The 13,324-nt window shown below is 54.1% G+C and overlaps 1 protein-coding gene across 4 annotated transcripts in view; it reads right to left on the reverse strand.

Annotated features, from left to right (window-relative positions):
- Positions 1-13,246, reverse strand: part of Bcl9l (BCL9 like) — a 29,629-nt gene extending 16,383 nt beyond the window's left edge. For 2 of the 4 annotated variants that reach the window (XM_008825944.3, XM_008825942.3), the window contains exons 1-2: positions 12,861-13,221; positions 6,825-6,882 (exon numbers count right to left, since the gene is read on the reverse strand). The gene's annotated coding sequence lies outside the window, so the exon portion shown is untranslated. Of the gene's footprint in view, positions 1-6,824; positions 6,883-12,197; positions 12,260-12,860 lie in introns of those variants that run through there. The other 2 variants (XM_029560150.1, XM_008825945.1) reach the window with 2 other exon arrangements.
- Between the last annotated feature and the right edge of the window lie 78 nt (positions 13,247-13,324).

Here is a 13,324-nt window from a genome sequence, read left to right on the forward strand (position 1 = left end):
CACACCCCCCCACAACCCAACCCCAAACAAAAAAAAAAAAAAAAAAAAAAAAACATACGGGGAATATAGCGCAATATGTTTACATTCTGTTGTCCTGTGTACAATCCCAGCACAGTCAAACAAACAAACAAAAGAAAACAAAGGAGCAGTGAGAAAATGCTTTGAAGGGCCCATATACCCTCATGCAGTGAGCAAGGACTCAGAGAGGAAAATGTGTGCTACAGGAGAGACAGGGTCCCTAGTCTCTGACTCAGGGAAATTCAGTCCCCAAGACAATGTCCCAAGTCCCTTTCTCCAGGGTGTTAGGACTCCCTGGGTCTTCAGAAACTGTTCTCTACCACTCAGGTCACTTCCTCTTCCTGAGGCAGTGACTCAGTCTGGTGGGGAGGTCAAGGATTTAGAGCCTAGCAGGAAATCTGCTCAAGGACCAAGGTGTTACTCTGAGACCCTCTATGTGGGGACTTCCAGGCTGGGGGTCGGGGGGCCTTCCCCTGGCTGGGGTTCCTAGCAATACCCCCCACCAAGATTCCATGCAAATCAACCATTTTTGCTTGGGAGTTTTTGCCTGGAGTTTCTAGCCCCACCCTACTTGAAGCTCCAGGGTAAGGTCATGCAACCCCAACCCTACAGGACCAAGAAATTGGATGATCCTAGACCTTTCCAGACTGGGATCTTTCCAGAGAGTGCCTGGGGTAGGTTAATTCTGCTCTTTCTAGACCATTGTCCTTCTGGAGCCTGTGGGGACAAGTGGCATTGCCTGAAGAGGCCTAAGTTCACTTCATTTCTCTTGGCTCTTTCAGTCATTACCACTGAAGCCAGACCTCAGGAAGCAATCATACCCTGGCAGTGGGGTGCCCCCAAAAGACTGCTGCCCAATCCCTGGCTGCTCCCTCCCCCTGGGGAGAGGGGTGGGGAGGGGCGGGGGGCACAAGGAAACAAGACAGGGCAGGAAGCCCAGGCAGGCAGCGGGCACTCTGGGCCAGGCACAAACAGCCAACACAGGAAACCACAGCCCACCCCCGCCCACCCCACCCGCTCAAGGCTCTGGGAGAGAGGAGTGCCAAAAGCCTGGTACCCCAAGAGAGGCCAGGGCCAGGGGGTTAACCTGGGGCAAGGGAAGAGCTCAAAATTCTCCACCCTCTCTCTGCCCTAGACCCTACCTGGGGAGGGGGAGAGGAAACCAGGCTGGCAGAGATGGTGCTGCCTCTTTAAATCCACCGAAATCCTGAGCTAGGCCCAACCCAGCTCTGGTTTCACAGGAAGGAAAGGAGCTCTGAAGCCAGTAGAGCAGGCGGTAGTGGCTGGAATTAGCCCCACCAGCCCAAATATATCTAGTCTCTATTCACCACCCCATGGGTACTTCCTGCCCCCTGGCACCTGCACTAGAGATGGGGGTGGGAGAGGGTCTACTTGCTACTTCCTCCCTGATGGAAGACCCCCAGCTCACGAGGTGGCCTGTTGCTGGGCACACATGGGAAGGGAGTGACTTCTCAAGCCTAGATTCAAGAAATGAGCTGGGCAGCTTCCTACCAGCCTTTACCTGGCCCCAGTCTCCCAAGGGGTTAATCTGGCCCCTATTTACAGGGGCATGGGTGGCCGAGGAACCTCCTCCAAACTGCCTGGCTGCTGGAAACAATGGGGCCATTGTGGGAAGAGTGGAGTGCTGGCAGGCTGCTGGCACAGCCGCCTGTACCTCGGGCTTGGGTAGGACCTCACCCAAAGCCTGCCTGCTACACTCTGCTCTCTCCCCCAGGTACTGCCAGAGGCAGTCACATCCTCCATCCCTTGCCTTGCCTGCGTGGCCCAAGCTCTTGGCACCAGCAGTGCCTGGACAGCCACTGAGCTCTGACTACATTGACATCCAGACAGCCATAGCCATGACCCTCCAGGAAGCAGGGGCATGTGGGCCAGGGCAGGGTGGGGGTGGGGGTGATGAGACAGGATGTATGCCTGTGATCCTCCTGCGGGGCAGACAGGAAGGCCAAAAGGGGTTTCTAGTGTCAGTCCTGGCACCCTCAGGCAAGAAGGGCTTAGGGGATTGTGAGAGCAGTGACAGGCAGGATCCCCTGCCCCAGGCCTCCTTTCTCACACCTACTCCATAAACCTTTATTTGAGGAGTTCTGATGACCACCTGGGCCTTGAGACGCAGGTTAGGACCCTGGCAGGCATGGGGGTGCAATAGAGTAAGACTCAGCTCTTTAGTCAGGGGATGGCATCAGTCACATCCTGGCCCTTCTGAACTGCGGGACCTTGTCCATCACTTCATCCCTATGGGTCCCTCACAGGCAAAATGAGGATAATTTTACAAATGAGATAGTAGAAACTACCTAACAGAATGCCCAAGACACGTTAGTCCTCAGCAAACTCCCTCAGTACTTGGTGGCCCGTTCTTTCTCTTGTGCCATGGCACCCAAGGATGTGGGCATGTCATGAACATATATTTGGTGACAGCAGGCATCATCCACATATTTACCCTTTGACTATTCAGGTAAGCAGGTCCCATGGGCATCATTTTAGTGTTACCAAGTCATGGCTTTCTATCTGCCCTCTTTGAAGAAGCCTGAACTCTCTGTTCACATGCCCCTGGGAATCTCTGAATTCCCTGACATTATCCAGTCCACACCCAGAACCCAGAGAGCACCTACCTGCCCTCTTAGCCTCAGGTCTGTTTTAAAGGCCCAGGAGGTAAGTGATGGGGAACTTCCCTTCTACAGTGTCCTGCATCACTTCCAACCTGACCACTTTGGCAGTACAGGCAGTGCTAGGTTAGGAGGAAGTTGGAGTTTACTCTCTTGCTATGGACCTCTTTAAAGAATAGTCCTAGAGAGAAAGGGCAGTTGATATGCAGTTCTAAAGGGCAGGAGGCCCAGGGAGAAGATCTGTTCTCTTCTTAGTCAGAAAGGGCTGCACCTCTCAGGGTGGCCCACAAGCCCCTGAAGGGTTAACAAGGTCCTAAAAATAATCCTGTTCTCAGCAGGACCCGCTGATCAGACCCTCCAGCCATCTGTTCCCATTTTCTCCTGTTCACATTGGAACATCTGAAACCAGCCCCAGAGCTCCAGCCCGATCCCAAAAATAGCCCCAGCCTGCCCAAGGAACAGACAGGCCCAGAGGCTGGGCACAGGAGGCATGGCCAACCCAACAGTGAAGCTTGACGGCCCAGGCAGATAAGCCTTCACCACCTAGGCCCAAGGAAATTGGGATGTCTCCTTTGCTCCAGAAGGGGGTGGGCAGCATAGCAAGGCGCTCTCTCTGGTTCATTCCCCCTAGTACAAGGCTGAAGAGGGTACCTGCCAGTTGAGCCCTGGCCTCAGACCCAGGAGCCCTGTTATCACAAGTACTTTTACCATTTCTTAATCCTCAGAAGATCCCCATCACCTGTCTGCATATTTAGTTCCCTTTTCCTGAGGACAACCCAGTCCTACCACCTATTCTACAATTTCTCACCCAGAAGTTCACAAGCTCCAGACCCTAACTATTCCAATCCTATCTCAGGGTCTCTGAGAGTCCTGCTTATCCAGTGGCACTAATTCTCCTCTGCCCAGGGACTATGGCAGGACTTTCTCCAGTACTGCCTAGATTCACCCCCCAGCCCTGGGAAGGATTTCAGGGATGCTGATATGTCCCTGCTCTCCTTCTGGGCCTGAAGATATCCTTCCCTGTCCCTCTGTGAGGTGCCAGGTAATCACCTCAGCCTCTCTATGCCGAATAGGCCCAGGCACTGTCTCTCAATACTCAGAAAATGCCCAGTTGTTAGGACCTGAGACAAGCCTATCAACTGCCACCCACCTCACAGCTCCACACTGAAAGGTTCCTGACCCCTAAGCCAAGAAGAAGAGGAGGTAGCCACTGAAACTATTTAAGGACAGAATGTCTTGTTCAGTTTGGTGAAAGAACAGAGCAGCAGGGGATGGATGGTGGGAGGGGCTCCAAAATGGAATCAAGTAAAACAGACTAGGGGAGGAAGGACTAGATCCAGAAGTCCAAGTGCAAGGAGTTGGGTAGGTCCTTAGCAACCCAAGTCCTTCTCTGGGCCCAGGGGCATCTGGAAAACTTGGAATCACAGTATCAGCCAGCACCAACAATGGGAAAACTGAGGTGACAAGAAGATGGGTCTGGAAGAGCATTAGAGCCTAGGAGTCTGAAGTGCTGGATGTGTTGCTTCTTTCCCAAGTCCCCCACTCTCTCTCCTCCTCTATCAGTGCCTCCTCAGACCAAAGCTCTAGAAAGAGCCAAGAGCCCTGGCAAAGAGCTCTTAATTACAAAGCCAAGGATCTAACATTAATTGAACATTTACTCAAACTTTTTTTTTTGGTCTTTTTGAGACAGGGTCTCCCTGTAGTCCCAGCTAGCCTCGAACTCACTATGTAGACCAGGCTGGCCTCGAACTCACAGAGATCTGCGTGCCTCTGCCTTCCAAGTGCTGGGACTAAAGGAGTGTACCACCACACCCAGCTCTAGTTGGTCTGGAACTCACTAAGTAGACTAGGGTGATCTCAAACTCACAGAGATCTGCCAGCTTCTGCCTCCCAAGTGCTGAGATTACAGGGGTGCAGCCACACAGCTTTATGTGCATTATCTAATTTAATCCTCAAAACAACTCTATAAAAAGTTTTGTTTTCATTCTTTCAATACTACAGATGATACTACAGATGGGACCCAGGGCCTTGAGTATGCTGGGCAAACTACATCGCCAGCTAACAAGTTTTGTTGTTGTTGTTGGTATTGAGACAGACTCTCACTATAAAGATCAGGCTGTCCTCAAACATGCAGCAATCTTCCTGCTTCTGCTTCTAGAGTGCTGGTATCATATACAACCATGCTCTGCTTTATTCAGGATTTCCTATATCCCTGGTTAGCCACCTCACTATGTAGCCAAGGATGGCCTTGAACCCCTCATCTTCTGGCTTCTACCTCCAAAGTGCTGGGATCACAGGGATAGACCAACCCACCCAGTTTATGCAGTGCTGGGGATTGAACCCAGGGCTTTATGCAAGCTAAAGGAGAACTCTACCAAGTGAATTACATCCCTAGTCCAAGTTGGCCTTGAACTCCTGAGTTTAGGAGAGCCTATCTCAGCCTCCAAGAAGTTGGAACTACAGATGGGTTCCTGACACCACACCCAGCCCTAGAAAGTACTTTGGATTATTTCTTTTTTTTTTTTTTTTTTTTTTTTTTTTTTTTTTTTTTTTTTTGAGACAGGGTCTCCCTGTGGTCCCAGCTGACCTGAACTCACTATGTAGACCAGGCTGGCCTTGAACTCACAGAAATCCGCCTGCCTCTGCCTCCCTGAGTGCTGGGACTAAAGGTGCGTGCCACCACGCCCAGCTACGGATTATTTATTTTTATATTATTGAAGTCTTTGGGGTTTATTAGACACTGGCTTTCACTCTGTAGCTCAGGATCCTCCTGCCTCTGCCTCCCAATTGCTGACATTACAATGGCCAGCTTACAAAGGACTTATTATTCCCACTTCACAAGTAAGAAAAGTTAAGTAGCTCGTCTGAGACATTACAGCCCACCATTAGAACACCAGAATTTGAAGCCCAACAGTCTAGCAACTAGGTTCTTGGCCTTGGCACTGTGCAGATGCTATAAGGTATCAGCCCTTCAAGGACCCTCCCTCTTCACCTGATGGGTAGGAGGTTCTGTACATACTAGAGGCCACAGTTCCAAGGCCACAGTTCCAAGGCCACAGTTCCTGCCAGGGAAGAGATCAAAGAGAGCCGCTCTGGCTCCCCGTTCCCTGCCCCCATCTACACAGGTGTCCCCAGCAGGCCTAAGCTTTCAGAGAGCAAAGTTCTTGGACCTCCCCAGCCCCGCCCACCCACAATCCGTTACCTCCTCACCCATCCAGGTCCCTAACAGTCAGCAAGGTCTCAAGGCAGCTTTGCAGAACACAAAACATAGTGCTCCCGCTGAGATGCCCAAGGCAGTGAGAAGTCAGCTGTCTCCCTCTCAAGCCCCAGGTGGGGGTCAAAGATCAAGTGGGGCTTTCCTGGAGGTCTGGAGCCCAAGCCCTTTTCCCCCACCCACCTTCTTAGCCACTCCAGTCCCACTGTTCCCCACTTTGTCAACTGTCTGAGGTGGAAGCAGGATCCCTTCCTCCCAGAGGCCAGTGGCCTCCAGCAGGGAAGATAGGGGCATTAGATGACGGGACTAAAAGTTCTCCCTCCAGACAGTGCAGAAGAAAGAAGCACCTCCTCCTGGTCCCTGCTTCTTCCAGCTTTCCTAGTCAGACAGGAGCCCACAGGAGTGTTTGTTGTGAATTCAGGGAGTTGTTGCTAAGTAAGGAAGGAGGACAGGGAGGGAGGCCCTGTGTGTGTGTGTGTGTGTGTGTGTGTGCACACGACTATGGGGCCAGGGCAGTAGAAACCACACTATGGTGGCTGCTGGCCATGCTGGCTTTGACTCACCAGTCAGTAGAGGCCAAAACCAAGGAGGGGGAAGCAAGAAATCGGGATGAGGAAATCTACCTTGCTCTCCTGGTAGGGCCATAGGATTCTGAGTCTCCCACCTCCCATGAGAGAAATAAGCTTAGAAAAGGTCTAAAACTTTCACAGGCACCTAGCTTTAACCCATAGCCTTTCAGCCCCACTGCCCCACCAACTGCAGGGTTCTAAGTTGAAGGCTATTTACCCACCCAGAGACAGAGGAGGCTTCCTTCCATTGGGGGGAGGGAATGCAAGAAGTGGGGGCAGAAAGCCAGGAGGAGGGAGCTGAGAGACACAAAAGCCAAGCAGGAGGCTAAGCCAGGATGATACGGCCACTGCAGACAGGGATAGGAAGGCCAAGAGGGACGCAGCAAGCATGACCAAGCTCACCTCCGGAGTAACGTGTGTCTGGCTGAGGCTCAGGGGTGTGGTCTGGGATGGGGGCTCCCTGTGGAGAGAGGGTCACAGCTAGAAGTCCCTGGCCAGCAATTTGTGCCCCTGTTCCTCCCCATAACCCCAACCCCAGCACCCTCACCCACCTCCACAATACCACCATCAATAAACATGTACAATTTACAGACAGCCTACAGCTCCAGGAAGTCAGAGCTGTTCAGACTCCCCCTACCCCAGGACTTCTGTGGACTGGCAAGGAGCCAGGCCTGACCCAGCTGCCCTACCACACCGCTCCTCCTCCCTGTCCTGGAAGCAGGAAAGAAGGCACTGAAAGATCTCAGAGCTCCCAGAAAGCTTGGCCCCACAGGGAGAGGGAGAGGTGAAGGACTCCCAGGACCTGGCCTGAGGACCTGGGGGAGGAGTGGACAGGAGGCCCAAGGACCCCAGCTTCCAGCACCCCAGTACCCCCAGGTTAACGCATGGCAAGGCAAAGAAGGGCTTAGGCTTCTATATACCTATGCTACAGCCCTGGTCCCCTGAAGACACAAAGTCCTGAGGACCTAGGACTCTCCTCCTAGGGTAGGAGGGCCTGGGGTGAAAGAGGTTTAGCAGTTCAGTAGCAGGGACAGGGTGAAGCTCCCACAGCAGGAGGGAGGGAGGCTGGTGGCTGGGCTTAGTTTGTACTGGGGGTCAGAGGGGAGTTCTTTTCCGAAGAATTCTGGGAGAGACGCCAACTAGAGCAAGCTGCTAACCACCCCTCCTCCCTCTCTCTTGCTACACTGGTGGGGGGGGGGCTATCCCTGCCAACCAGTCTTAACCCTCTGCAGCCTGTGTTGCTCCTAGGCTCAAGATGGAGTTATAAGGAAAGGACCTCTGGGTGTGCTCAGCTTCCAATACTAGGGGGCAGGGAGCCCAGTGTACCCACCAGAACTGAGCTGCTTCCAATAAGGCACATCTGGCACTATCCTGCCCTACCACCACCTGGATGACTCTTCCAGACTCATCTCCTGAAGGTGTCTGCAGTGACGTGCATGTGCGTGTCTCAGAGACAGAGATTGAGAAACAAACTGAAAATTCCTTGCCAAGGCCCTCCCCCTGCTGGGTCACTGAGCACCATACCAAGGAATGCCTCTACCCCTCCCTTCTTCCCACTGCATAGGGGACCAGAGGCCATTGGGAGACGGGTGGGGGGGGGTGCTAGCCTATGCTCTCACCTCCTGCTGCTGTCTCTATGGTCCCTAGACTTACAAACAACCCTGCCCATCTTCCTCCTCACTGACCTCTGCATGTACTTCCAGAGAAAATGCATTCAGTTATAGCCTGAGATCCCAAGATGGGAAACTGAGTCCTGGCAAAGCATCAAGGCTTCCTGGTGTCCTAATCCCATGCCAACATAAATCTGCTATCACCATTCAGGCTTTAGCCAAAAAAAAAACAAAACACTCAGAATCTCCCCTTCTGCAGAACACTAAGAGAATGAGACTCAGCATCAAGAAGGAGTTCCTTGGACCAGGGCTTCAAGGAGCAGCAGCTAGCTCCACCCCAAATGCCTGGATTCCAGGCCCCTCTGCCTTCAGCTCAGGATTAAATTTTGAGCTTGTTTTGTTAGGCTACACTAAGTGGAGAAGTCAAGTTTTCTGAACCTTAAATTTGCCACCAAATTCCCAGGTAAATTATGACTGTTTGTTCCCCAAAAAAGCAAGCGACCTTAGAGGTTGAGGTATCCCATTCCTTTACAACCCTAGGCCTCCTTTACCAGCCACCTCCTTGGGACAGAGAAGAGTATCCAAGAAGGCCAGAGAAAGAGAGGGACAAGCCTTCAGTGACAGTTTATCCCAATGTCTCCCCAAGCCACCGTGACTCTCTCTCCAAGGACCTAAGAACTGCCAGAAGCCTTGGCCTTACTCCAGGAAACCTCCCTATCAAAGGGCAGAGGACTCCACGTCCCAGGGAACTGAGGGAGACCTGTGACTATACACCCCAGACATGTTCCCAGGGAGGAGGAGGCAAGGAGGAAGAGATGCAAAGCACAGAAGTGTGTGCACAAGCACACACTAGAGACACACCTCCAGCACACTCCTCAGGAATAACCCCCAGACACACAATTGAGAGACAAGAAAACACACTCACAAGGAACCTCCTAAAAATAGCCCCAAACTCTCCTTGAGCTCTGTAAGAGTGGTATAGTCAGAGACAACCCGAGAGCTCAAGAAACAGCTAGACATCAGTCAGTCACACAAAACTACTGACATAGATACACTTACTCCAGGACACACACAGAGCCACAGCACACACAGTAGTACGTGGCCATGTGCAAGCATACAAACTCAAACAGAGCACCTCAAGCAAGGCACAGCACGAAATCAGATTAGAGGACAATGTTCCCTGGCTAGTGGGGAGGGGAGTCAGAGGGAGGCTGAGAAGCACTCAGGATTTCAAAACAATCCTGGTTTCGAAATGCTGGAAATGCTGGATTCAGGGCCATTCCCAGTTGAGGCTGGGGGTGGGGTCAGAGGGAGGGGAACACAGACCAACCTGGGGCCACCAGCCCAAGGAAGGGGAAAGGAGCTGGACAGAAGGGGGTCCCAGCTAGTGGGGAAGGGGACCCAGAAAGAGAAACCAAGTTATGAGAGACAGCTGGCCCAGGACCTAGCTAGAGGGCCCAGTCTGCTGGACAGGAGGCAAAGGAGAGGCCTCCACTGGCTTTTGCCACTGACAGGAAAAGTGAGGAGTCAAAGGAAGCTTCTACTCCCCCTCAGGACTGAAAGTAAAAAGGAACCTGTACCCTTTACCTACCCATGGGCTGAGGTGACTACCTCCTCCCCTCCAGAATAGCACCCAGGCTGTTTCCCCACCTACCTAGTAGGCTGAAAGCTAAGGGTCAGAGAGAGTGGGGGCTAGCTGTCACCACACTCAGAATAGGCTAAGGGAACATCTCCCTTTGAAACTGAGTCAGTGTAACCTACCCCCACACCTAGGAGGCCACCCCTCCCAAAGCAGTCCTCACTGCCCCTCCCCCAATCTCCCAGGAAAGTCTGCAGAGCTAACCGAGGGAGGTAGGGAGGGACATAGGGACAGAGGGAGGGAGGGAGACAAGGAGGGGAGGTCAGGCCAGGCTGGGGGTGGGGCTCTGGAGGCCTGGCCCTGGCACCAGGCAGAGGAAATTCCAGGCTGTAACTCCAGGCTGCTTGCAGGGCAAGCCCATCCAAGTGACAAGCAGTAAGCAGTTCAGGAGCTCCCAGGGCTGTAGCCTTCTTCACCTAGCCCCTCAGCTCCTGGTCCCCAGCTCTGGGGCTCAGAGGTCCAGACCTGGGGAAGCTTAGGAATCCCCCATTAGAGATCCTCAGCCCTGGCAGAAGCCCTTACCTGGCCTCTTGGGCCAATCTGAGCTCTTTCCTCAGATTCCCAGGGGCAATGAACACAGTGTGGCTATGGGTGGGCAGCTGTTGAGGCTGGCAAGCAGGGGCACAGATGCCAAGCAAGCTACAGCAGCCAGGCGTTCAACAGGTTGAGCCAGTCCCTGGAACAGCCAGCCCCACCCCAGGGAGAGCGGGCCTGGCAGAGGCTCCCTGCCCGCGGCACCCAGCCTGTACCGCTTTGCTCCCACGGCTGCCCACTTTCCCACGGTGCTATCCCCCTCTGTCCCCTCCCCTAACCCAGGTCAGCACACGGGCAGAACCCAGGGCTCTGGTACAAGGAAGCAAGGGATGCCAATTCCCTGTCATCCTTGGGTGCCCAAGCTTTTAAGGTACCTCACTATCAGCAACCAAGAAGCTCAGGAATAGTATACATGGCATCAGGGCCATAAGAATCCCTAAGTGCCCCCACCCACCCACCTCCTTGCAGGCTTCCTTTGATCCTGGGTAGCCTGGACACAGACACTCTGGCTCCCTAGAGCTACCCCAGAGCACTGGGACAGAACCTCAGTCTGTAGCAGCACCAGAGGCAGGGTGGGGGTACCCCCAGCTCTTCATCTTAGACTCCCTGGTGGAGAGGCTGCAGAGCTGGGTGACTCTCGGCTCCATCCACTAGTGCCAGAGCTCCTGCTGTCCACAGTGCTGGTGCTTTCCCTCCTAACCTACTCCAGGACTCCCTGAAGTACCATCCCAGCCACTTCCCCCAAAGGCCCCCCTTTGTACCACATCTCTTTTAATCTAAAGCAGGTGCCAGGCATTCAGGCCCTTGCTGAGTCGACACTGCCGCTAGGCCTCTGCCTAGAAGGCTACTGCTCTGCATGGTTGTAGATGAACTCCCCCAGCATCAGGCTCCTGCTTAACCCAGGTACCAGGAACTTGCTCAACAGAGTCATGGGTGGGCGCTCTGTACCTTCAACAAGCAAGATCACTAGCTTCCAATTTAGCACTAATGCTTTAATCCCAGATTTCTATGGTCCACCAGCATTTCTCTGTACCCTCTCTAGATTCTGGTTATTAGTCTTGAACCCATCTCCAGTCACAGGGTCCTTGCTAGTCAGGGGCACAAGAGTCATTCTAGACCCAAGATTATAGGAGTTCTATCACTCACCAGCATTCCTCCCAACATAAATCCCCACTCCACCCCAAGCAAAAGCAGCATGGCTTAGCAGAGAAACTCCTGCAGGGAGGTGTCCAGAACCCTGGCCTTCCAGCCTGGTCCTCCAAGGCCAAGTAGGTGGATGACCTGAGAGAAGGAGTGTTTTCCTTCCTGGTTCCAGAGTATTGCTTCCCTCCATGTTCCTCACCTTCCTCCACCTTTTCCACCCTGTCAGCCCTGAGGCTTCTGACTGTGGGGCCTCAGAACTGATTATCAGGACAGGGCCTGAGCATGCTCTTCCCCTAAGGCCATGAAATCATGGTCTTGACCAGAGGAAGCAGCCAAGCCCATGCTTGGAGCAGAGGAACCCCTGCCCCAAGGAAGTGGCTGGTCCCCGGAGAGGTTGAGGAGAGGGGGAGAAGGGGAGTGGAAGTATGGCATCCGTGGGGTTCTAGCAGATACAAAGCAGGCAACATTCCCAGAGAAAACAGAACGGCAAGGAGTTCAGTGGGAGAGAGGGAGGTGGAGCAAAAGATCAAGGGGGCCGCCCGCAGATCGCCTTTCCCAGGGCTCAGACACACACCAAGCTCCTCTCTCTCAGAATACTCCTGCAACAGAGCCTGCCCCCGCCCCACAAACATGAACACACACCCCAAGCAGCAGACAGAAAAACCCGGAAGGAAGGAAGCCGGACAGACAGACAGAAGCTGATTCTTGCTTCATTGCTCCAGAGAGAGACACACTCCAGACTCCCAGACTTGAGGAATAGTCTTTCTCTGCCTCAAGGAGGGAAAAGAGGAGGCCGAACCTCCCTGTCTCCTGAAAACCAAATTCCTGCAGTCCTGGGGTGGGACATACCCCAGCTATGCAGGAGGCCTCGGTCTTACTTCTTTTCCTCACATCTCGCCCCCAGGGGCTCCTCTGGATCAAGGCAGGGGCCACCTTCTCTTGGCAGTGCAGGGAAGCCTCCAAGGAACTGTGTGACTGCCCCACCCCCAGCCAAGCTCACAATCCTTGGCACGGGAGGCTCCTCCAGGCTGGGCTCCTGCTGCTCAGAAGCAGTGCCTGGGGGCAAAGGGTGACCCCAGCTTTCTACTGTCCCAACCCACCTCCCTCCGGAGGCTCCCATGAGTCACAGGTATGCAGGGGTGCTGGAACCCAAGGAGTTGGTGAGCCTGGGAGGGGGAACTACATCTCCCAGAAGCCCCCAGGGCAGGGTTCCCTGCTCCAGCTGGCCCAAGGCCCGCCTTGTTCTCTGAGCTAGGGTGGCAGGGTCCCCTGGCTGCCCCTAAGCCCTTCTCCTGGTGCTCCGGGGCTGCTAGCCTGATTGGGGGCCTAAGAATAGCCTCTAATGACTCCAGTGGCGTCCCTCGCGCCCTAAGCAGCCCGGGGGTGCGTGCCAGAACGCAAAAGACAATCAGACAGACAGTGCTTCCCCTCCCCAATTCAAACTGGATCTCCCTCCGCGCGCTCCTGCTGGCCTTGCGTGACTTTAGCCCTCTGCCCCAACCCAACCCTCACCTCACGCCGGTCGGGGGTCCTCACGCCAGGCCGGAGCTGCACGCCATAACCAGGTCAGGGTCGGTGGGTGAACTGGGATCCTCCAGTTGGACCGTGGAGGTGTGGAGAAGGCTGGCTGGCGGTGATCTTTTGATCCAGCACTCCTTGATCTCAATACCAGCCCAGCCCAGGAGAAGGTATCCGGGAACCGCTGGATGCCTGGGTTCCTGCCTCCCAACCGCGGAGCATGGTCGTGGGCGCGGGCAGCGGCGCGAGAGCTGGCACACCCGCCCCGGCCAGGGCTCCGGGATGGGGTCTCGGCCCCGAACCTCACAGCTCGAACTCCAGCTCCTCCTGCTCCTCCTCCCTCCCTCCCTCCCTCCCTTCCTTCCTTCCTTCCTTCCTTCCCTCCTTCCCTTCCTCCCTCCCTCCTTCCTTCCTTCCCTCCTTCCTTCTTTCCTTCCTTCCTTTCTTTTTGTTTGGTT

The sequence above is a fragment of the Nannospalax galili genome, unplaced genomic scaffold (genome assembly GCF_000622305.1).
Source record: "Nannospalax galili isolate Female #2095 unplaced genomic scaffold, S.galili_v1.0 scaffold229, whole genome shotgun sequence".
NCBI lineage: Eukaryota > Metazoa > Chordata > Mammalia > Rodentia > Spalacidae > Nannospalax > Nannospalax galili.